The 22,835-nt window shown below is 47.3% G+C and overlaps 1 protein-coding gene across 1 annotated transcript in view; it reads right to left on the bottom strand.

Annotated features, from left to right (window-relative positions):
- COX10 (cytochrome c oxidase assembly factor heme A:farnesyltransferase COX10) overlaps nt 1–22,835 on the bottom strand; it is a 588,107-nt gene that overhangs the window by 565,084 nt on the left and 188 nt on the right. The window lies entirely within an intron of this gene.

Raw genomic sequence — 22,835 nt, 5'->3', positions numbered from 1 at the left:
CCTCCTCAGCAACAGGCTGGACTATGGAAACGCCCTCTACACCGGAGCCCCGGCCAAACTGCTGAAACGACTGCAATGCATACAGAACGCCTCTGCCCGCCCGATCCTCGACATCCCGCGACACAGCCACATCACACCCCACCTGAGAGACCTGCACTGGCTGCCCATCAACAAGAGGATCACCTTCAAACTCCTCACCCATGAACACAAGGCACACCACGACGCCGGACCAGCCTACCTCAACAGACGACTCACCTTCTACACCCCAAACTGCCAGCTCCGCTCCGCCGACCATGCCCTCGCTACCGTCCCCAACATCCGAAGAGCGACCTCCAGCGGCAGATCGCTCACCTACCTCGCTGCCAAGACCTGGAACACACTCCCCATCCTCCTTCGGCAGACCCAAGACCTACCAAGCTTCAGGAGGCTTCTCAAGACCTGGCTTTTCGAGCAATAGCAGCACCCGCCCCCCGCCAAGCGCCTTGAAACCCTCACGGGTGAGTGGTGCGCTCTACACATTTCTTGATTGATTGATTGATCTATGCTCAGTATATTACAAAATTTATGTTGAAATACATTATAACACAAGATCCTGTGAACAGGCAAACTAAAGGCAAATGCTTCATAGAATCTTTGTTAAATGACAAGATGGTAAGGTTTATAAATTATAATAAAAGTAATTGTTTATAAATATTTTTTCCCCAACATAATTTTGCTGTTATACATTTGAAAATGTCTTCTTCAGGGCAAATATTCTCTTCTTCAAGGTCTATGAAATACAGTCAAAGTCCAGGAGAAGATATTATAAATATGCATTTTTTTTATAAAGGAAACAATATCCAAACTATTTCAGGACAAAGCTCTTTTTTCATCCATAATCATAGCTTCACCTTCCACCAGTGCACGGTGAACCAGAACCAATAGTAACTCAGGTGGTTATAATATCTCTTATAAATGATATAGGTCTCTCAAGTGTAAAAACACCTCAGTGTGCGTAATGCATAAGCTCCCAAATGCCCTGTGTGCTTATAATTCAACATTCTAGTTTCATAATTCGTAATTCCAAAAACATATTTACGATGCATGAGTACTATCCGAAAAAGTATATCTGGTTATGATCTCGACTCAGCTGACCAGACCCCAATAGCTACTGCTGTGGGCAACATCTTAAAACAGGTCTTCAATGCCCAACATGCCCAATCTGGGGATTCAAAAAATTATAATCATTTACTATTTAGGATGTTTGAGCTAACTGCCCATTATTTGACACTCATTAGATTCCATGTAGTATATCGGCAAGAATGAAAATCTCTTTTTTTCTACAAATATACATACACCCACCTAGGTGCTGGCTAGAAAAGAGGGAACATTATCAATCAATCATCCATAAGAGATTGATCACTTTTTCTTCTAACAGCGAATGGATACCGTTCACTACTCTTCAGCTAAAACCAGTTAAGCGATTTTTATCTATTGACAAACTGCCACATTTCAGTTTTATAACAAGAACTGCTGAGCCTTCAGCAGACCATATTCAAGGACACAAACATTTTTGGAATATAAAGAGTTTATCAATTCTTTATCAACACCTAAGGAAAATGTATATACAAAATTATAATCTTTGGTAAATCAGAGAGGTACATTAGAGTAGAATTATTCCCACAAGTAAAACAAGGGCCACACAGGGGACTCCACTCTACTATCCCAAATAAACATACAATTTGTATCCATTATTATGTTTTTTACTCAGTCTATTGTATTATATTTTGCAGCTGGTTGCTAAAACTGAAAAACTACGATCAAACATCAATAAATATCTTTGAAACAACTTGCAATGTCCCAATCACCTGACTATTGTTCTTGATGGAAGGTATTTGCCATGAATATAAGCAGCCTGCTCAGACTTATAGGGCAATCTGTTTTGATTGATGTGAACTACTTCAATAAGAGATAATCTAACCATTTTTTTAGATTGAAACTATCTCAATATATCCCCGAATATTTTGCACACCTAAATGTAACTCTTATTCTCTTTGTACACAAAACTATAATTTGCTAATGGGTTACACTGTTTGGATACTGAGTCACGAAGACATTTTTAATCTTGAAACAAACTTACTGAGTGAACAATATTACTTTTCATTCAGAACAGTTTCTGCAACGATAATATATTGCTGTAAATATCCAGGAGTAAAAGATAGATTAGGCTTTATCTTAATAGCTGTTGATATTAACGGAACTGGCATCCCTTCAACAATAATATTTTGCTCTGGGGAAAAAGTCACTGTATTTCATTCTTTTGTAGCATAGGTTTAATGCCCAGGCCCCTTCTACATCATTCTCAACATAGTCTATCCTGAATTTTGCCAATGGCTTTCTGCTACCCTAAAATATACATCCGGACTCCTTTATGAGGAATGTAATTCTAAACTGCTCATAATCTTCTGTGAATGTGCTATTGTTCTTCTCAGTATCCACTGAAAGGATTGCAGCAGCACCAAAAAACCACTTATAAAACGTGCGTTTTACCTGGGGCTATAATTCCAGTTAAGTGTACTATATTGCTTCTATCATAAAACAATTATAAAATATTGAACAAAGACATAAAAAAAAAATACAACTGTATGCCTTCTATACTCCTCTTCCTACTCCTGGCTTAAAAGTTTAATTAATATACTGCATCTCGCTTATTATGATAAACTCCTTGAAAACCCTGCAATTAAAATAGAGAATGGGTAACAGCACTGCATTATATGGTAGAAGTTCTGTTGTAGTCCTATGCCCCAGCCTTACAACGCAGTAGTTCCCACCTCTGAACTATCCAACTGTAATGTTCAACCACTTAAGCCTTTACACCCTATTCTGAAATCGGCCTAGTCAATATCATGATGAGGTCTAAGATGTTTTGGTGCCCAGGCCATCAGACCTAGGGCCCGCATTCACACCCTCCAACCACGTCAGAAACCACGGAATCATCATTAACAAGCTCACCATGAAATCACAGATCAACACCATCTCTTCCCCCTTATTCCTCACTCTGCGTGTGCTACGCAAGATCTTCAAGTGGCTACCCCTACTCACGAGCTGCACCGTGACATAAGCCCTCATCACCAGCCAACTGAACTTCTCAATGCACTCTACGTAGGAAATCGCCACAATCAATCAATCAATCAATCGGAACATTTATAGAGCGCGCTACTCACCCGTGAGGGTCTCAAGGCACTGACGGGAGGGGGAGGGTGCTGTTACTGCTCGAATAGCCGGGTCTTGAAGGTGAGATGGTTCTGGGTCAGTCATAGGTGTGCGGGGAGGGAGTTTCATGTCTTGGCGGCCAGGTAGGAGAACGATCTTCCTCCGGTTGTGGATCTGTGGATCCTTGGGACAATGGCGAGGGCGAGGCTGGAAGAGCGGAGCTGGCGGGTGGGAGTGTAGAATGAAAGGCGGTTGTTGAGGTATTCGGGGCCCATGTCGTGGAGCGCTTTGTGTGCGTGGGTGAGGAGCCTGAACGTGATCCTCTTGTTGATGGGGAGCCAGTGCAGGTTTCTCAGGTTGGGAGTTATGTGGCTGTGGCGAGGGATTTCAAGGATGAGTCGTGCGGAGGCGTTATGTATGCGCTGAAGTAGTTTCTGAAGTTTGGCTTTGGTTCCTGCGTATATAGGGCGTTCCCGTAGTCCAGTCGGCTGGTGACGAGGGCCTGGGTGACCGTTTTTCTGGTTTCGGTGGGGATCCACCGGAAGATCTTTCTAAGCATGCGCAGGGTGTTGAAGCATGAGGATGAGATGGCGTAGACTTGTTTGGTCATTGTGAGGGCAGAGTCCAGGATGAATCCCAGGTTGCGTGCGTGGTCAGTGGGTGTCGGTGCGGTGCACAGTGCTGTGGGTCACCAGGAGTCGTCCCAGGCGGATGGGGATTGTCAGAGGATGAGAACCTCCGTCTGGTGTGAGTTGAGTTTCAGACGGCTGAGCTTCACCCATTCCGCAACATCTTTCATTCCTTCCTGGAGGGTGGTTTTGGCGGTGGCTGGGTCTTTGGTGAGGGAGAGTATCAGCTGGGTGTCGTCGGCGTAGGAGATGATGTTGAGGTTGTGTTTGCGTGCGATGGTGGCGAGGGGGTTCATGTAGATATTGAAGAGGGTTGGGCTGAGCGAGGAGCCTTGGGGTATGCCGCAGATGATCCTGGTGGCCGCGGAGCAGAAGGGAGGGAGGCGGACACTCTGGGTTCTGTCGGAGAGGAACGAGGTGATCCAGTCCAAGGCTTTTCCTTGGATCCCAGTGTTGTGGAGGCGGGTTGTTAGGGTGCGGTTGCAGACGGTATCGAAGGCGGCCGAGAGGTCCAGGAGGATGAGGGCGGTTGTTTCCCTGTTGTCCATCAGGGTCCTGATGTCGTCGGTGGCTGCGATGAGTGCGGTCTCGGTGCTGTGGTTGGCTCGAAATCCGTACTGGGATGGGTCTAGCTAGTTGTTTGCTTCGAGGAATGCAGCCAGTTGTTTGTTGACGGTCTTCTCGATGACTTTAGCCGGGAAGGGAAGGAGAGAGATGGGGAGAAAGTTCTTGAGGTCTTTTGGGTCGGCTGTGGGTTTCTTCAGAAGGGTGTTGATTTCTGCGTGCTTTCAGCTTTCTGGGAAGGTGGCTGACGCGAAGGAGTTGTTTATGATGTTCCGGAGATGTAGTGCGATGATAGCGTCAGATTTGTTGAAGATGTGGTGGGGGTATGGGTCCGAGAGAGAGCCAGAGTGGATGCTGTTCATGACGTGGGTGGCGTCTTCAGTGCTGACGGGGGTCCAGGCGCTGGGGGTGGTGGGTGGGATTGTTGGTTCGATGGCTGGAGGCGGGGTCTGGGTGCTGAAGCTCTTGTGTATGTCTGTGATCTTGCAGTAGAAGAACGTGGCGAGGGAGTTGCAGAGGTCTTGCGACGGTGCAATATCGTTGTTGCTGGCGCTGGGGTTGGAGAGCTCTTCTACGATGTTGAAGAGTTCCTTGCTGTTGTGGGTGTTGTTGTCCAGCCGCTCTTTGAATGATGTCCTTTTGGTGGTGCGTATCAGCTGGTGGTGTTTGCGAGTGGCTTTCTTGGGGGCTGTCATGTTTTCTGTCGTCCGTTCAGGCGCCAGGTTCTTTCGAGGGTTCGGCAGGATTTCTTAGAGTCTTTGAGGGCGTTGTTGAACCATGTGGTTTTCCTGTTGCTGGTCTTGCCTGGGGGGTTCTTGAGAGGTGCGAGGTCGTCGGTGCAGTTGGTGATCCACTGTGCGAGGTTCTGGGCTGCATTGTTGGTGTCAGGGGTGTCGACTGGTGGGTTCTGGCTCAGCGATGTGGTTAGCTGGTCGGTGGTGACTTTGCTCCAGCATCTGCGGGGGATCTGTGGCGTGTGGTGGTGGGATGTAGTCTTCTTGAAGGTGAAATGGATGCAGCTGTGGTCTGTCCAGTGTAGTCCGGTGGAGTGGCTGAAGGAGACGTGGTTGCTAGAGGAGAAGATGGGGTCGAGCGTGTGGCTGGCGTAGTGGGTGGGGGTGTTCCCCAGTTGCTTGAGTCTGGGGTTGGCGAGGTTGTCGAGCAGGGTGGTGGTGTTGCTGTCGTTGTTCTCCAGGTGGAAGTTCAGGTTCCCTAGCAGGATGTATTCGGGTGAGGCTAGGGTGTGCGGGCTGATGAAGTCAGCAATGGTTTTGCTGAATTGTGTGCGCGGACCCAGGGGTCTGTAGATGAGAGTCCCTCTCAGTGCGGTCTTGGGGCGGTGTGGATCCGGAAGTGTGGGTGTTCGGCGGAGGAGAGTGTGCCTTTGGCGTTCGTCGTGACGCTGATGGTGTTCCTGTAGATGATGGCTATTCCTCCTCCGGTTTGGTTGGTGCGGTCCTTCCGTGTGATCTTGTAGCCGTCCGGGATGGCTGTGGCGATGTCGGGGCCGAGGATGCGTTCATCCAGGTTTCCGTGAGGAAGGCGACGTCTGGTGCTGTTGTGTCGAGGAGGTCCCAGAGTTCGATGGCGTGCTTTTGGACGGAGCGGGTGTTGAGGAGGATGCACTCGAGGTGGTTGTTGTTGATATTAGGTCTGGCGGGCAGGGTGCTGGTTCAGAGGCAGGTGAGTTTGCAGGCTAGGCAGGTGAAGGGTCCATGGGTGCACTTCGGGGTGGCTCTGTAGCAGGTGGGTGGTCATCTGGTGTTAAGTGCGTTGAAGGCGGCAATGTCGTATCTCAGTCGGGTGTCCTGGTTCCGGCAGGGGCCAGGGGTTCTGGCGCTGGGTGCGGTCCAGGCGCAGACGGGCTTGCTTTGGTGCGTCTTCGGGGCGCCCGCTGCGCGCCTGCTGCACGGCCTCCATATGAGGGGCTGTGGGAGGGAGGAGCAGCTGTGAGGCGGGAGCGGGGTGGCGAATGGGACAGCGGGGGCGGGGCCGCAGGGACGCAGCGGCGGGAAGGACACAGAAGGCAAAGTACGCGGGCCCAGGGGTCTGTAGATGAGAGTCCCTCTCAGTGCGGTCTTGGGGCGGTGTGGATCCGGAAGTGTAGGTGTTCGGCGGAGGAGAGTGTGCCTTTGGCGTTCGTCGTGACGCTGATGGTGTTCCTGTAGATGATGGCTATTCCTCCTCCGGTTTGGTTGGTGCGGTCCTTCCGTGTGATCTTGTAGCCGTCCGGGATGGCTGTGGCGATGTCGGGGCCGAGGATGCGTTCATCCAGGTTTCCGTGAGGAAGGCGACGTCTGGTGCTGTTGTGTCGAGGAGGTCCCAGAGTTCGATGGCGTGCTTTTGGACGGAGCGGGTGTTGAGGAGGATGCAAATTAAAGAAACAGAGCAGGAGCAAGGCGATCTAAACAGCAAACAGCCGGGGCAGCGTCACAGGAGGACCATGTGGTGGCTGGGGGGGGCGACCTACCTAAGGACAGGGTCAAAGGTTGTTCCCTTCACCGCTGCGCGGCCTCCATATGAGGGCCTGTGGGAGGGAGGAGCAGCTGGGAGGCGGGAGCGGGGTGGCGAATGGGAAAGCGGGGGTGGGGCCGCAGGGACGCAGCGGCAGGAATGGACACAGAAGGCAAAAACAGGGTGAAGGGGGGAGGGGCACAGAGGGCACGGCAGTGGCAACAGTAAATACAAGGGAATGGACACAGAAGGCAAAGCGAGTTACAGGGGGGCGAGGCCAGAAAAGGGCACAACAGAGGTAAACACAGTACAATGAAGGCAGTAAGTGAAAATAAACGGCAGCAGACGCCGAAAGGTACAGCGGGGGGCAGGGCCGCAGGGACGCAGCGGCGGGAAGGGCACAGAAGATAAAGTACGGGGGAAAGGGAAACAGAAGTCCCGAAGGGTACAACAGTGGCAAATTAAAGAAACAGAGCAGGAGCAAGGCGATCTAAACAACAAACAGCCGGGGCAGCGTCACAGGAGGACTGTGTGGCGGCTGGGGGGCGACCTACCCGAGGACAGGGTCAAAGGTCGCTCACACCTCCTACAGAGAATTCAGACCATACAGAACACCGCAGCCAGACTCCTCCTCAGCCTTCCCTGACAAACCCACATCACACCCCACCTCAGGCAACTCTACAGGCTCTTTAAACCAAAAAAGGAAGTGTAGAGGAAGTGATAGAATCTCTTTGTTTATATGAATCTACCAGGAGGGTGATTCTATCAAAAAAAGTGCAAGTGTTATTTTTAAGGTTTTATTATATATATTGAAAGGGAGATTGGCTCTTCATCGGACCAGTGGGATGAAGGCATTATGTGCTTTTAAAATACCCCTCACACACTAAGAATCCCTTAGTGTCATGCTTCATCATGGGGGGTCTTCCCGTCCCTCTACGGGGCGGGGCGTGCTACGACCTACGAGCTACGCGGTAGCACTTTAATTTTGTGGTGAATGACTATGTGTTAGTGCAGTGACAGTGGAGGTAGTGAGGTGTAGGGACCTGGTAATGTGATTAAAAAAGGTTTAAAAATTCCCTGGCTAGTGGAAAAAATAATTTTATTCGCTTCCCTAGCTGGGAATGTTAAAAAGGGATTGTGAGGTAGGGCTGTTGGCACCTACCGGGTCGACATGTTTCACAGACAGTCCCCTACTGTCTGATCATCAGGACCATTGGTGGTCCCTACTAGGAGGTACTCAGTTCTAAGTAGTTTTGCCTAGAGTCCTACAAACCGATAGCAAAAATCAGCTGCCAGTTTGTGCTTCAGGGCATGAGTTGGCCCGATGTGAAGCTTAAAAAATGAATGAAAAAAGACGCACTGGTCTTTTCCCGGTTCTGAAAGCGTGCCTCATGAGCCGGCAGATACGAGGGTTTTTTGACGCGGTCAAGTAACCGCTGATCGACAGTGCTTTATTCCTACCCCCGTGCCGCTCCGAGGAGGGTAGGCAAAACTACTTAGAACTGAGTACCTCCTAGTAGGGACCACCAATGGTCCTGATGATCAGACAGTAGGGGACTGTCTGTGAAACATGTCGACCCGGTAGGTGCCAACAGCCCTACCTCACAACCCCTTTTTAACATTCCCAGCTAGGGAAGCGAATAAAATTATTTTTTCCACTAGCCAGGGAATTTTTAAACCTTTTTTAATCACATTACCAGGTCCCTACACCTCACTACCTCCACTGTCACTGCACTAACACATAGTCATTCACCACAAAATTAAAGTGCTCCTGCGTAGCTCGTAGGTCGTAGCACGCCCCGCCCCGTAGAGCGACGGGAAGACCCCCATGATGAAGCATGACACTAAGGGATTCTTAGTGTGTGAGGGGTATTTTAAAAGCACATAATGCCTTCATCCCACTGGTCCGATGAAGAGCCAATCTCCCTTTCAATATATATAAAGAAACCTTAATAATAACACTTGCACTTTTTTTGATAGAATCTCTTTGTTTATATAACTCTACAGGCTCCCCGTACAGAAGAGACGTCAATTCAAGCTGTTGACCCACGCACACAAGGCTCCACACAACCTAGGATCTGCCTACATTAACTACCGCCTAAACTTCCACCAACCTTTGAGAAGACTACTTCCTCCTATCCATTCCTTTGCCGATACCCGCATCTGCAGAAGCAGAAATGGAAGATGCTCCTTCTCCCAAATCGCAGCAAAGACCTGGAAGAGCCTCCCCACCCAACTCCGGACCATCACCTCACTTGCGGAATTCCAATTGGCCCTCAAGACCTGGCTGTCCGAATAAGCCTCCAGGACCTTCAAGCACCTGTATACAATATTGGGTGATTAGCCACACTTTATAAATCCTGATTGGGCACCTGGGAACAATATCAGAATAAAGGACCACATTTCTGTGTGTAGAAGTCTACTGTAAAAGGATCGGTGTATATACCCATATGTGCGAGATAACCAAGGGTTATCTCGCACATATGCTGTTGGTAGTAAGTCTCTACATCCTTCTTCGCAATTCATATTATTGATGACTCAGAATATGCTTGAATGGCCTGCCATTTTTTAAACTTTATGAATGATTGTGGAGGAAATTAACAAGAACTGAAGGAGCTCCTGCTGTGGTTGACATAATGTTACATAATCTAAGATAAGGGTCCGATTTAGATCTTGGAGGATAGGTAACTCCATCGCAACGACAAAAGATATCCTGTCCACCGAAATATATATCCTATTATTTCCTACGGGATTCATATTTTGGTGGACGGGGTATCAGTCACCATTGTGACGGAGAAACCCATCCACCAAGATCTAAATCAGGCCCTTAGATTGAAGTCTTCTATGTCTGAGCTACATTAAATGGGAGGATTATGAAGGTGAAGAATACATTACAGTACGTGTTTATAATCATGACTTTATATACTATGTTGACATCTCACATACTTTACCTACTCTTTCACCCATCCAAATGTAAAGAGCAACCAACACTTACTGATGATAGTAAATTCTTGGAAGCTTTAAGTTAAATGAAGGCTAATGTGGTTAAAAGTTTTGAGCAATGCATTTCTATAAAGTCTCCTCATGGCTCCATCTTACACTTTGAATAGCCCTTTTCTACTTATGCTTGCTGTTTTATCTTTTCTGCCCTCTCCTTTCTCTTCTCTCCACCCCTGCCCCCAGTTAGCCATCATTTTGTCTTGTCTGCCTCTTCCATTGACCCCCCTTATATTCTGTCACATTGTCCCACTGTTCTCTTATCTCTCCTCAATGGCCCTTACTCAATTGCCACCTCCATCCTCACTCTACCCGCCACCTGCAATGCCTTGATGCTATTTGAGATCTGAATAACCATTTTGATTATATGTAGCAAGTGCTTTCTCTTACATGGTGGTTAGTGAGAGCACCTCACCCATACATCCAAGAGACAATAACACACTTTAGTGCCTTCTGTCTGGACCCTCCTTGGTGTGAGAGTGACAATGGGCCTTAGTCCCTACTCTGAGTAAATGCAACTCTATAGCAGATCTCAGCTGCCAGCCTTCCTGAATGCTTACATATAAAAGTTCTGAGGTGAGAGCTATTGACAAGCTGTAGTTCTGGAGGGCAATTCTTACATCGAATAGAACATGATCAAAAGCAGGGCAACCAATTACAGGACATTTGCTAAATACGTATTAAGGTCCTTAACTTATTCAATGATGGCTATGATATGTGGCTGTAAAACGTGCACTGTCTCTTTTACTTCACTCCCACAGAACCACCAGAAATCCAGCAGAGCATCTACACAAGTCCAAAAATACACACTAGGTGCAACCCTGGAACCCTCATGCATACAATAGGTTCTAAGTAACATAGCAGGGTAAGCATTGGCTACCTCAACAGCACATTTATTTCAAAGTATACTCACACTCTGGCCTAAAATAACAGTACACATTAGACAACTCCTGCCACAATCGTGCACAACACAGTTCCAAGCCATAAATGTAGCTAAGTCATCAAGAGTACTCAAAAGTGTAGATAGCCCAACAGTGTATAAGGAAAAGAGAATGCTCATTTTAGCTGAAGAACACACGTTGATGACTTGGTACTGAAAGCGTGTTCATATTGGTGGTATGTTTACCAAACCTGGCAGCTTAGTGATTTAATATGCTTGAAATGTCATCCACTTATTGCTAGGGAGAACAAAATAAAGATTCACAGCATCTAAAATATTTTGTAATGCCACTGGGACCCTATCATAATAGGCAGATGCCATTGTTTTGGTATGTACCTTGGCAGACTTTCAAAAGTTTGTGAAGAAATATTTTACAGTATCGACATGTATCATATTTGCCAGAAACCTTCATTCGTGAAGCCCCTGGAAAATAGCTGGCATATGCTGCTCAGGAAAGGAACTGTGTGTGAAGAGGCATTAGAATAAGGGATGCCACGGACAACATTACCGGAAGGCATAGATCACGTAGAAAGGACGCAAAGTAAATGTTGTACCATTATTTTCTTAAATCATAGAACCCACGCAACATTTGTTGAATTCATACTAACATGGAAGACTATGAAACACATTTTTGGATTTTCAGCTGCTTCAAAGTAGGACACCTGCAGTTTTCATTTTAGTGGAGTGTAAAACAGTGTTAACTGTTGTCTCTAGCCGGCATGTACTATAGGCAGTATTTTCACAAGTACAGGCCGGTGTGAAAGTGTCAATAGCATATGCATCATATGCTCTGAAGATGGAAAACAGTATACTTTACAGAATACAGAACCGACTGCCAGTGCTCATTGCTTAAGTCTTAAGTAGTTCTTATAAGCACAAGGTGGATCACGCTGTAGGTCAGTGGAATTAATTTAGCGGCGTAATCACAGCTCCTCCTCCAAAAAAAAGAGTATCTGGTCGTGATAAAAAACGACATATAGCTTGTAAAGAGAGTGCTCTCTATTTAATACGACGTTATAAAGTTCTTCATTCGAGCAAGATGTGTAACATGAGTAAGGATATCATTGAGTCCTGCCATAAATCTATCGTTAACCCTTCACAAGCACTGAACTATGCAACTGCCTTTAATAATCTTTTATAACATTATGACCATTGATCATTATTTTGAAGAGCACTCCTCCCCCTGTTTATAGCTCTTCTCTCTCATGTATCGCTCTGAGATACCTCTCTGGTCTGAACCCCTCTCTATCTTACACTGGTCCGCAGTGTCCAAATAACTATCTTCAGGTCCCTGTGTACTTGCTATTTTAGAAGTCACGAGAAAGGCCCAGTCTTTATCAAGTTATCCTTTTCTCTCCTTCGAGAATTGTACACTCATATCCTGCTCAACTCATCCATATTTGACTAAAAATAAAAAATTTAGGATTACTGTTCACCAGTGGGAGCTGTAATCTATGGGGAGGAGGGAAGGGGCGGGAGCACGGACAGACAAACTTAAGATTTACCTCACACGTCCTCTGCTCCGGATTTTTTCTTCCATCTGCGGTGTGGTACCAGCAAACTCCCTTGCCCAATACAATGTTCACATGCAGCACCCTGGTTGATAGGAGCGGCCGGCTCTCTTAAGACAGCTGGGGTGAGAGGTTTAAAGTGTGCTGGCCATCGCAAGACAGCCAGTCATAATGACATGCGCACAATAAACAGTGCACAAGCAGCCCTCTGCCCAGCACTACTCCCTGCTGCCACTCAGCAGGCCCCACCCCGTCCTGACACTCCGTTCAGGACGGGGTGATGAAAAATAAAATGGTAATTAATTATTTTTCATCTCTGGAGTTTGGGGGGGCGTTTAAGTGGGGCGACAATCCTCTCCTCAAACGGAGCAGCCAGCCCTCGGTGTTCACTCTTTTTTGCTATCAGCCAAGTACCCTACCATTTTTTTCTACTAATCCCTCTGAACTTCTATGAATGCCTCCAGTGTGAGGACAACATACTCAAGCGAATAGTTGCACTTGATATTTTTAATTCCGTTGTTGTTCATTCATCCAGGGTGCAGAACAACAAAAGAAGTAATGTTGAAGTGGCATAACAGAAGCTATTGAGAAACGTATGAAGGAATCAGGTGATATTTAACATTTACAACTGCAACAGGAGAATGAAAATTGAGGTGAAGTCAGATGAATGAGTAAAAGTTTGATTGTCGAATAACAGTCACAAAATGGAAATCTGTGTTTTCAACATGGAAGGAAGTGAAGCATGTGGGAAAACTGTGTAGCACTGTGGGATGGGGAAAATGGAAAGAGGAAAACATTTTTGCAATAGAGCGCAGCTCACAGTTTTAGTAATTTAGGCAGCCTTAGTGGTTTTGTTGTTTCCGAACAAGTGATAAAAGGTTAGAAGTGTTATAATGTCTAATTCATCCATTTTTCATAGGTCGGGGAGGACTTTATTGGGACATACCTTTAGTTCCACAGAAGGTCATCTGCAAGTGAAGGATGGCCTAACAATTGTGCCCATTAACATGTAATGTTTGGATTCTAAACTAGTGGTTGCCCAGGTTGCAAATTGTATTAAGTGTACAGCATAAGAAGCACTTATGAAAAGGTTTTTTCTTTCATTGAAATCCTTTTTCACAGCGTTTTACACGTGTATTGCACATAGAATGTACAGCAAACTGTACAGCAACATTTGTTGGAATCTGTATTCGGTTGGTTGTAGTGAAGTGAATAATGGCTGCATCAGAATTGATAAACTTTGCAAAGAAGTCTTGATGCAACAAGCAATAATCAAAAAGAAAGCAATGGTAATGTCAATCTGTGCGTTTGTTGTGAAAATAAAGAGCCCACGTCACTCCATTTTGGCACATTGAGAATAGTAATTGTGAATAAGACACCACTACAGCACATTTGTACCAAACTATACTCTTATCTCTCCCTACACAAGCAGTACATATTAGAGACAATCACTGACACCAGCATGCCTACAACTTCACTCCGAGCCACACAGCTTGAAAATGTCAGGCACTCAGACAACATATTCAAATCGAGCAATCGGCGCTTTTTTACCATACAGCAAAAGTTAACATAAGAAACAACTCTTGGCTCAATCAAGCACATAACAGATCTCTAAATCAGGGTTTTCCAGATTTGGTCCTGAAGGGCTGGATCCATGTCAGATTTTTAAGATAATTACATTTATCTAAACGAGGAAATGCTTAAAATCTGGAATAGATCTGGCCCTCCTGGACCGACTTTGGAGCACCCTGCTCTAAATAAATGAACTGGATATGAGCACAAATACCCTTACATCGGTAGTTCCCATTAGACACAACTCTGGGCACTATCACATGCAAAACATGACCCCAGGCCATTCAGCTATCTATGCATGTTCCTGAACAACATATCCATTCAAGTTTTACCAACACATCTACACCATAACACCAATATAAACATTAACCAACCTGAAGAAATTACATAAAATCAGTGCTAAATTTGAGTTGCAGATTTCCTGTGCTCGGAAACAGTATTTAATTGTCAGCACCAGCACTTTTAACAGTCTGTCACATGGTAGTGCTGTCAGTGTTATTTGGAGAAACGGCAAACAACCGTTTATTATTCATATAATATACGTTTAAAATGACTAATACCTGCTTCCCAAGCCATTCCAATAGCTTTGGGGGGCCTGGAATAGTTAAAATAGTCACACATGTAGGAGTGTGATGGTTAGTAGTTCCGTTGGTACCATCATTGACAGTGCAGGCACAGGCACTAGATGGAGCAAACTGCAGTGGCCTCCTGACGAGGGCCATGGCACTTATGTTTTTTGCAAATTGAGTACTGCATATAATGGTATCAAAGCTATATCTCAGGCTGGGAAAGGGACAAATGTATACGCAACCAGAACTAAACAAACAGCAATTACTTTTGTCAAACGCATCCAGTCAAATATTGCTTCATTCGGATCCAGAACATAGAACTAGTTGGTCACTACTGAACAAAATACATCTATAGAAAAAGTATATTGGCCAAATCTAACCTAACCTAATCGGCAGCTTTTCAATATTATTCACTTATAAACACTACGAAACACAGCCAAATGTAAAAGTAACAGACCACTTTGACATGAGCAGCAAGAATCCTCAAACCATAAAAAGAACTTAGTTGAAAATATCAAAGAAATAATAGCAATTTACTGTACAAATGCACTTAACAAGTCATAACATAAAATACTGTAACATAAGCCCCATTGGGAAAGAGTGAATTATTACATCTAATTAGCCGAGGGACAAGATGCTAGCTGATTTTTTACTCGCCCCCCCCAATGAAAATGGCACTCAAAAATATCACTTTAATATAAACGCTGAGGTACATATTACTCAGCAGTATGGACCTTCTGCTTGCTGATACCACTTACATCTGGAGGTTACGTGACCAACCTCTTCCCTCCCCCATTTCTCCATCATAGGGAGCTCCTGCGAAACTCACAATCTTGACAAAACATTGACCACACTTACTCATTTAAAGCAAAGTTTGAAAGAGTCAACTCTCTATAAGCTAATTCCATCAACCCCATCCAGCATAGAGCTTCTCCACTGGAAAACTCTCAGAGAGTGCAGCAGGGCCGGACTGACTACCGAGCATTTTGGTGTGCTGCAAGCTTAGAGCTTATTTCACAGTGGTGGGGGCTGATTTAGTTGATGGAGACCTCCTGTGCTTCTAAATCAACAAAGCAAAACGAATGGTTTTAAGCACATGCAGGTCCCCATCAACGAAATCTGCCCCAAGCACCAAAACGCCCGGTTGCCAGATGATGCAAGGCTCTCCGTCCTATTTGCTGCAGGCACCCAAGTCCTTCTATTCAAAATGTTCGACTGCATACAGTGATGCTCACCACAGGACCTGGCCTTTGGCAAGCCTTGAGCTGAACACGCAGCAGGAGTCAGACCCCTGCTGCACATGACCAAAGACCATGCACAGGTGAGTACTGCCAAAAGGGTTGCGCCCTACGGCTACGCCCGGCCCCCAACCTATGCTGGCACCATATTCCCGCTGTGTACGCCATTTAGCAGTGGATAGAGAAGGTTGACCCACAGGGCTGGGCCCAACCAGTGCATAATCCGTTGTGGATGAAAAGCCCGCAGTCCCCATGGCCTTTTTCCATGGGCTGTGGGGGTTGGCTACAAGGTCTGTAGCCAACTAGCTGGGCACCCAACCACCATGTAACACTGTGAATACTCAAGGGACACTAGGACCTGCCTGGGGACAGGACGGAGGCGGGCGGAAAGGGAGGAGTCAGGGAACGAGGGAGGCAGTTAGCCCATGTTAGGGCAAGAGGGTAGACGCATAATAAAGGCTTCCAAAGTCTCCAGGCGAGTCCGAGTCATTTGTGCCCCTCAAGATATGACAACTGGCGACAAGGGTGACACGGAATCTGTGATAGTGTGCGGAGCTGTTTGCAGGCGTCGGAGAGCGTTTTGGTAATCTAGCAGCAGCGGCGCGTCCAGTGAGTCGGATCGCTTGTTTGTCCTGCTGCCGTGTCCTCGCACTCTGAGAGCCCACCCCAGCTGTCCTGAACTTTGTCCATGCACGTTGGGAGCCCACCCCAACTGACCCGTGCATGAGGTGTGCTGTAGGACCGAGGGTTTTTCTGCCTGCCGGGAGCCCACCCCAGCGAGACTGCCGTATGAGGCTGCCTGCAAGCGCCTCTCTCACCTGCCAGTGCGTGGATGTGCCTGCCCGTGGTGCTGTGCCTTGAGTCGGGAGAGTGCCTGCCGGTATGCGGTAATTGTGGGAAGAAGAAGTGCTCATCGTGTAAAGGCCCTAGTCTCGGGAAGAACGAGACTCTCGCAGCGGCCATTTTGGGGTCAGGCTCCTCGTCCAATCCCCTCTCAGGGATTATCGGCGGCCATTTTGGAGTCAGGCAGTGTGCTGGAAAGCCAACCAGCATTGGCGAGCTAAACTGCAAAATTCAACAAGCCTTGGCAAGTTTAATTGAGAAAGCATCAAGCATTGGTGAATGCAACTACAATAGTCTACAGGCCTTAGCGAATTCAACAGTGCGGATCAACAAGCACTGGCGAACACAACTGGGTAACTCAACAAGACTTGGCAAAGTCAATTGGAAAATAAAACAGAAAAAAACGGACTGTTGAGTGATCAACCGAAAGGGTCTCACGATGTCAGGATCCCCGTTGAGACGCAATCGTCAGGCAAACACCTAACCTGGTCCCATGGGTGTGCTAGGTGTGTCGTTTCTGCGCCCCCAGAACCCCTTACTCTTGAATCTGGTGGGGATATGGGCCTCCGGTGGCAAGAATGCCTAGAGGATTTCACGGACTTCATGAAAGGGTCCCACGTGACCGATGCAGGACAGCAATTGATCGCCTTAAGGAACCTAGTAGTCGAAGAAGTCGGCCAGATCATAAAAGAATTGCCAGCAGCGGCTGCGGCTTCATACGCTGATGTCTGAGAGGCGCTGAACCGCAAGTTCTTGCACAAAAAGAATGTTGACTATGAGCGATACACGTTCAACCTGGCGTCGCAGGAGAAAGGAGAACCAATGAGCGTGTTCATCACACCTCTGAGACACTTAGCACAATACTGTGACTTTGACTCTTTTTCCACAGAAGATGCGCTCAGGCTGAGAATTATCGAAGGCTGCCTATCAGAGTCACTGCGACGCAAGCTGCTGAAGAAAAGTTATTCACTCGATGAAATTGAGGAAATGACGCGAGTGAGCGATCAGGCTGATGAGCATGCGAAGAAGATGGAGGCCGGGCGCAGCAAGAAGCACGAGCAAGCTTTCAGACTTCAGTCTCGACAGACACATAGATGCTCACCTCCACAAGCTCGCTCCTCCAGATCCAAAAAGCAGCACCATCCCTCAAGTTGTCGGCACAGAAGTTCAAGTCGCACCAAGAAAAGATCGGAGCGCCAACTCAAATGCTATAGATGTAGCTATGATTTCCCACACGCAGACACGTGCTCGGCTCTAGGTCAACAGTGCCGGAAGAGTGGAAGAGACAATCATTTCAAAAGTGTGTGTGGAACCCCCCATAATGAGGAGCGACGAGAACACACCAGACAGCTTCGTCCCTCAAGTAGTCGCCATCATGCCAGAGCAGTGCAAGATTGACAAGACTCGTCTACAGGGTCGTCACACTCCAGCTGTCACTCCTGCAGGACGTACCGATCTCGCCGGTCCTCATCAAGAGAGTCCAGATCACTGTCACCCATCTCAAAAGACAGTGACGAATATATATGTTTTGTAGCGGATCCTGACCGCCTCAAGGAATATTCACAGCTTGACATGAAAATTGGCTCCCACCATGCGAATTTGTGCTGAATAGTGGAGCCTCCCTCAATTATATACCAGTGGCTGAATATCAAAGGATGAGGACACCACCCGAACTGATTGATGCCCATGTGCGAGTATACACGTGGATGTCCAAGAAGCTGCTTCCCTGTCTTGGTAATTTTCCGGCGGATCTGACATATCAAGATCGCACCATCCAAGCCTACATCCACGTAATCGATGGGCCTGAAGCTGACTGCCTTTTAAGTCTGCCTACGGCAGAACGATTGAGACTTGTGGACATACTCTACAAAGTTGATGACAACCTCGACATCACTCAAAAATTCCCCCAGCTCTTCCAAGGTCTTGGAAAAATGAAAAATTGTCAAATTCGGCTCCACATCAATGAGCAAATCACGCCGGTGGCCCAACATCATAGGAAGATCCCATTCCATCTGCAAAAAGCTTTGGAGAAAGAGCTCCAGGACCTACTCGAAGCTGACATCATCGAGAGGACAGATGGACCGACGCCATGGGTTTCTCCAGTTGTAGGGGTCCCGAAGAAGGGAGGGACGGATAGAGTTCGCCTATGTGTCGACATGAGAGCGCCTAACACCGCCATAGAGAGGGAGAGGTACCCAGGCCCCCACATTAGTGACATGATCACATCACTCAACGGAGCTAAAATATTCTCAAAATTGGATCTTAACAAAGGATACCATCAACTGGAGTTGCATGAGCGATCCAGATACATCACAATATTTTCAACCCATCTGGGGCTCTTCAGATATAAACGACTCAGTTTTGGTGTGTCCTCGGCCGCCAAAATCTTTCAGGAAACAATTCGGAGAACAATCCATCACGTTCCCAACGTCCTGAACTATAGTGATGACATCTTGGTGTATGGGGCCACCACTCAGGAGCACTACACAGCGCTGGATCGGGTCTGCCATGCCCTGATGGAAGCCAACTTCACACTCAACCAAGACAAATGTGATTTTCATAAACCAACACTGAAATTCTACGGTCATGTCTTCTCTGGAATGGGCACGAGACCTGATCCCGACAAAGTAGCTGCCTTGAATGATACCCCAAGCCTGTGTGATTTGAGGGACGTGCGCTCCTTTCTGGGCATGGCCAATTACTGTGCCAGATACATACAGGACTATGCCACGATCAGCTATCCTCTGAGACCACTCACCAAACAGGGGCAGCTATTCCAGGGGTCATCACAGTGTGAACACGCTTTCAGAGACATCAAGAAGGCAGTGGAGTCTGCCGAAAACATGGCATACTTCAACCCAAAGAGAAAGACAGAAATAACAGTGGACGCCAGTCCTGTGGGACTCGGAGCCATTCTGGCGCAGTATGACAGAGATGATGACCAACGCCACATAGTAGCGTATGCCAGTCGGAGCCTAACAGACACGGAGAGAGCGTACTCGCAACCCGAAAAGGAAAGTCTGGCCGTGGTCTGGGCCTGCGAACATTTCCACATTTTCATATTCGGGAAGCACTTCACTCTGGTCACGGATCATCCAGCTCTGACTACCATCTTTGGAAACCCCCGGGCTAAGATGCCACCCCGAATAGAGAGATGGGGTCTTCGGCTACAGGAGTTCACGTACACCATTGTGCATAAGCCGGGGAAGGCGGCCAAACCTGCTGATTATATGTCACGACACCCAAATATGACCAGTAAATCCAAACAATCGATTGCGGACGAGTACATACATTTTGTGGTGGCTCAGGCCAGACCTCCTGCTGTCCCGCTGGAAGCGATTTGCGAAACCACTCACTCAGATGCAACCCTGCAAGAAGTCAAGCGCAGCATACAAACCAGCAGTTGGCGACACACAGAAGTCCAGGGACAAGGGGATCAGATTGATACCCAAGAGATGTCCGCATTCAAGCACGTTCATGATGAACTATCAGTAGCGGCCAATGGTCTCGTCCTAAGAGACAACAGAATAGTGATTCCAAAACAGCTAAGGCAAGGGGTCATCAATCTAGCTCACAAAGGTCACCGGGGCATTGTAGCCACAAAAAGAGCCCTGCGAGAGCAGGTCTGGTTTCCAACGTTGGATCAAATGTTTGAGGTAACGCTGAAAGACTGCCCACAGTGCCAACTTGTGAGCCGTCCAGACCCTCCCGCACCACTGCAAATGTCTCCACTGCCGGATGGTGTTTGGCAACAAGTTGCGGTTGACTTCTTTGGGCCGTTCAAGTTGGGACAATACGTCCTTGTCATCATGGATGAATACTCCAGATTCCCGATTGCACAACTCATCACGTCCACCAAGGCATCCAGCTCCATACCAGTCTTGGACGAAGTCTTCGCCGCTTGGGGCATCCCACAGGTGGTAAAATCTGACAATGGGCCCCCATTCGACAGCCAGAACTTTGCCGATTTTGCTCACCACCTGAATTTCAAAAATCGCAAAATCACACCCCTCGGGCCACAGGCAAACGGAATGGTGGAACGGTTCATGGCCACAGTCAAGAAAACCATTCAACAAGCGACACTCACTCAAAAGAATATACAAACAGCGCTCAATGAAGTGTTACGCGCATATCGAAACACGCCTCACTCCACCACAGGCAAATGTCCGACCACCCTCATGCTGGGCAGGCCAGTGCGCACCAGACTGCCCATGATGAACTCACCTGAGGGTGCCCTGTATCCTGACTCAGATCACGAGGCGATTGCTGCAGTGGATAGAATAAAGAAAGAAAAGATGGGCTACGCAGATGAACACAGGAAAGCCTCCCATGCGGCAATTCGTGAAGGGGACTGGGTGCTGGTACGGCAAGAGCAGCAAAGAAAGACTGACTGCAAGTATCATGAGACTACACTAAAGGTCACGAAACAGAAAGGTACCATGATCACCGCTGAAACGGATGGCAGACGAGTCTCCAGGAACGTAACGCACTTCAAGAAGTGCAGCCCCAGTGTTAAAGAACTATTGACTGAACCAGTCTCTGAGGACGACGGATCGGAGACACCGGCTAACGGTAGTCAAGTGTCGGTGCTTGCCCCTGGTGGGCAAGAGTAGGGTAATCCTGACCTTCAGTTGCGCCCCAGGCAGACCATTAGAAAACCGTCACGCCTCATTGAAGAACTGTAAGTAGGATATTCAGCTACGCGAAAGGAAAGGAACTGGGAAATGTGGTGTTCTTGTTTTTTTCTTTACAGAGGGGGGAAGATGTAACACTGTGAATACTCAAGGGACACTAGGACCTGCCTGGGGACAGGACGGAGGCAGGCGGAAAGGGAGGAGTCGGGGAACGAGGGAGGCAGTTAGCCCATGTTAGGGCAAGAGGGTAGACGCGTAATAAAGGTTTCCAAAGTCTCCAGGCGAGTCTGAGTCATTTGTGCCCCTCAAGATATGACACACCACTGCACACAAACCTTGGCTATGGGCATTAGAGGTTAGAACAAGAGCCATAGGCTAGGCTCTGCGATCAACCTAGAGAAGTCATCCAAACCCCTCTGCACATTGCCTTTGTTGTCTGCAGGACCAGGCTTAGCTATGCACAGCAGGTGTTGGCCAACACGCCACGGGTACCAACCTCCACTACAGTTTAACCCCACAGGCTCTATCTATTTAATGTTGGTTTTTTTTCCAGATTCACAGATCCTTTCATAGATTTCACGAGCCCCCATCAGGATGTGGATCTGTGTTTGACCATACTTGGGTTTGAAAACCTGGGTTAACATCCACAGAACACAGGGAAGACCAAGCATAGGTCCATGAAGTTTGCGAAAGTTCACTGTTCCTGGTCCATGAAGTTTGTGACAGGTTTATGGCCCAGTCAGAATTTGCATATGGCGGGGCATACAAGCCCAGGCAAACCCCAATGCAAATTTTACATGTTTTGCTATTTTATTACAGGGAATGCCTTTGTGATTACCTCCAGACCCCCCCAATGAGGCAGGAGGAGGGTCACAGTGTATTCAAACGGCCTCCTTAATCCACCCTTTCAGTTGTTTTTCAAGAAGTCAGAGACTGGGTCCCTCACCCCGACCCTCTTCGGTAATGGGAGTCCTAATTTATTTCGTCATGTTGCAGCCAGCCAGTCACAGGGCTCCAGTTCCACAGACCGAGTTTTGAAACTCAAATTTTGTAGAAATTACCTTTTTTATTACCTTTGAAAGAGTTTCTAGGAGAATTTTACATTCCACTTGATACGTTATTTACATTCCAAAAGTTGTAATAGCTCAACTCGTACTTTAGCTCTTAGGGCCAAGTTAGACTCGGCTTTCTGTGTGAATTTAGTGGATTTCGTAAACACCCCTCACACTCAATTATTCCATAAATTCCTCTTCTCTGAGCCAATCTTCTGCCACCTTCTGGTTAGCCTTTTTCTCCCACACAAAGGGGTCTGTCGCAAATTATTTCAACATCTCATCATCAGGGACTATAAGGGCTGTACAAATCCATTATACAAAACATTGATGTATTTTCTATAGCCTCCACTTGACCACTCTCCCTTCTCCACAGAAGCACAGAAGCAACAATACGTTTTTCCTGGAAAGTCATCAGCATGTTAGAGAAACCACTAAATCAATTAACGTATACTATAAGAAGACACGAATGTGATAAATAGAAACGCCCCTCCTCCCCCCACACACACACCCCCAGACTCGGCAGGAAGTAGATGGGAAGATGCCTCATTCACGAGGTGGAGGTCTTTTCAGGGGTGTCTCCAAAAGAAGGTTTTTCAAAAGGAATAACTAGCTACTAGACACTCAGCTCTCCACACTA

This window comes from Lissotriton vulgaris, chromosome 7 (assembly GCF_964263255.1).
Source record: "Lissotriton vulgaris chromosome 7, aLisVul1.2, whole genome shotgun sequence".
NCBI classification, from domain to species: Eukaryota; Metazoa; Chordata; class Amphibia; order Caudata; family Salamandridae; genus Lissotriton; species Lissotriton vulgaris.
This window is presented reverse-complemented; position numbering and strand designations above follow the sequence as displayed.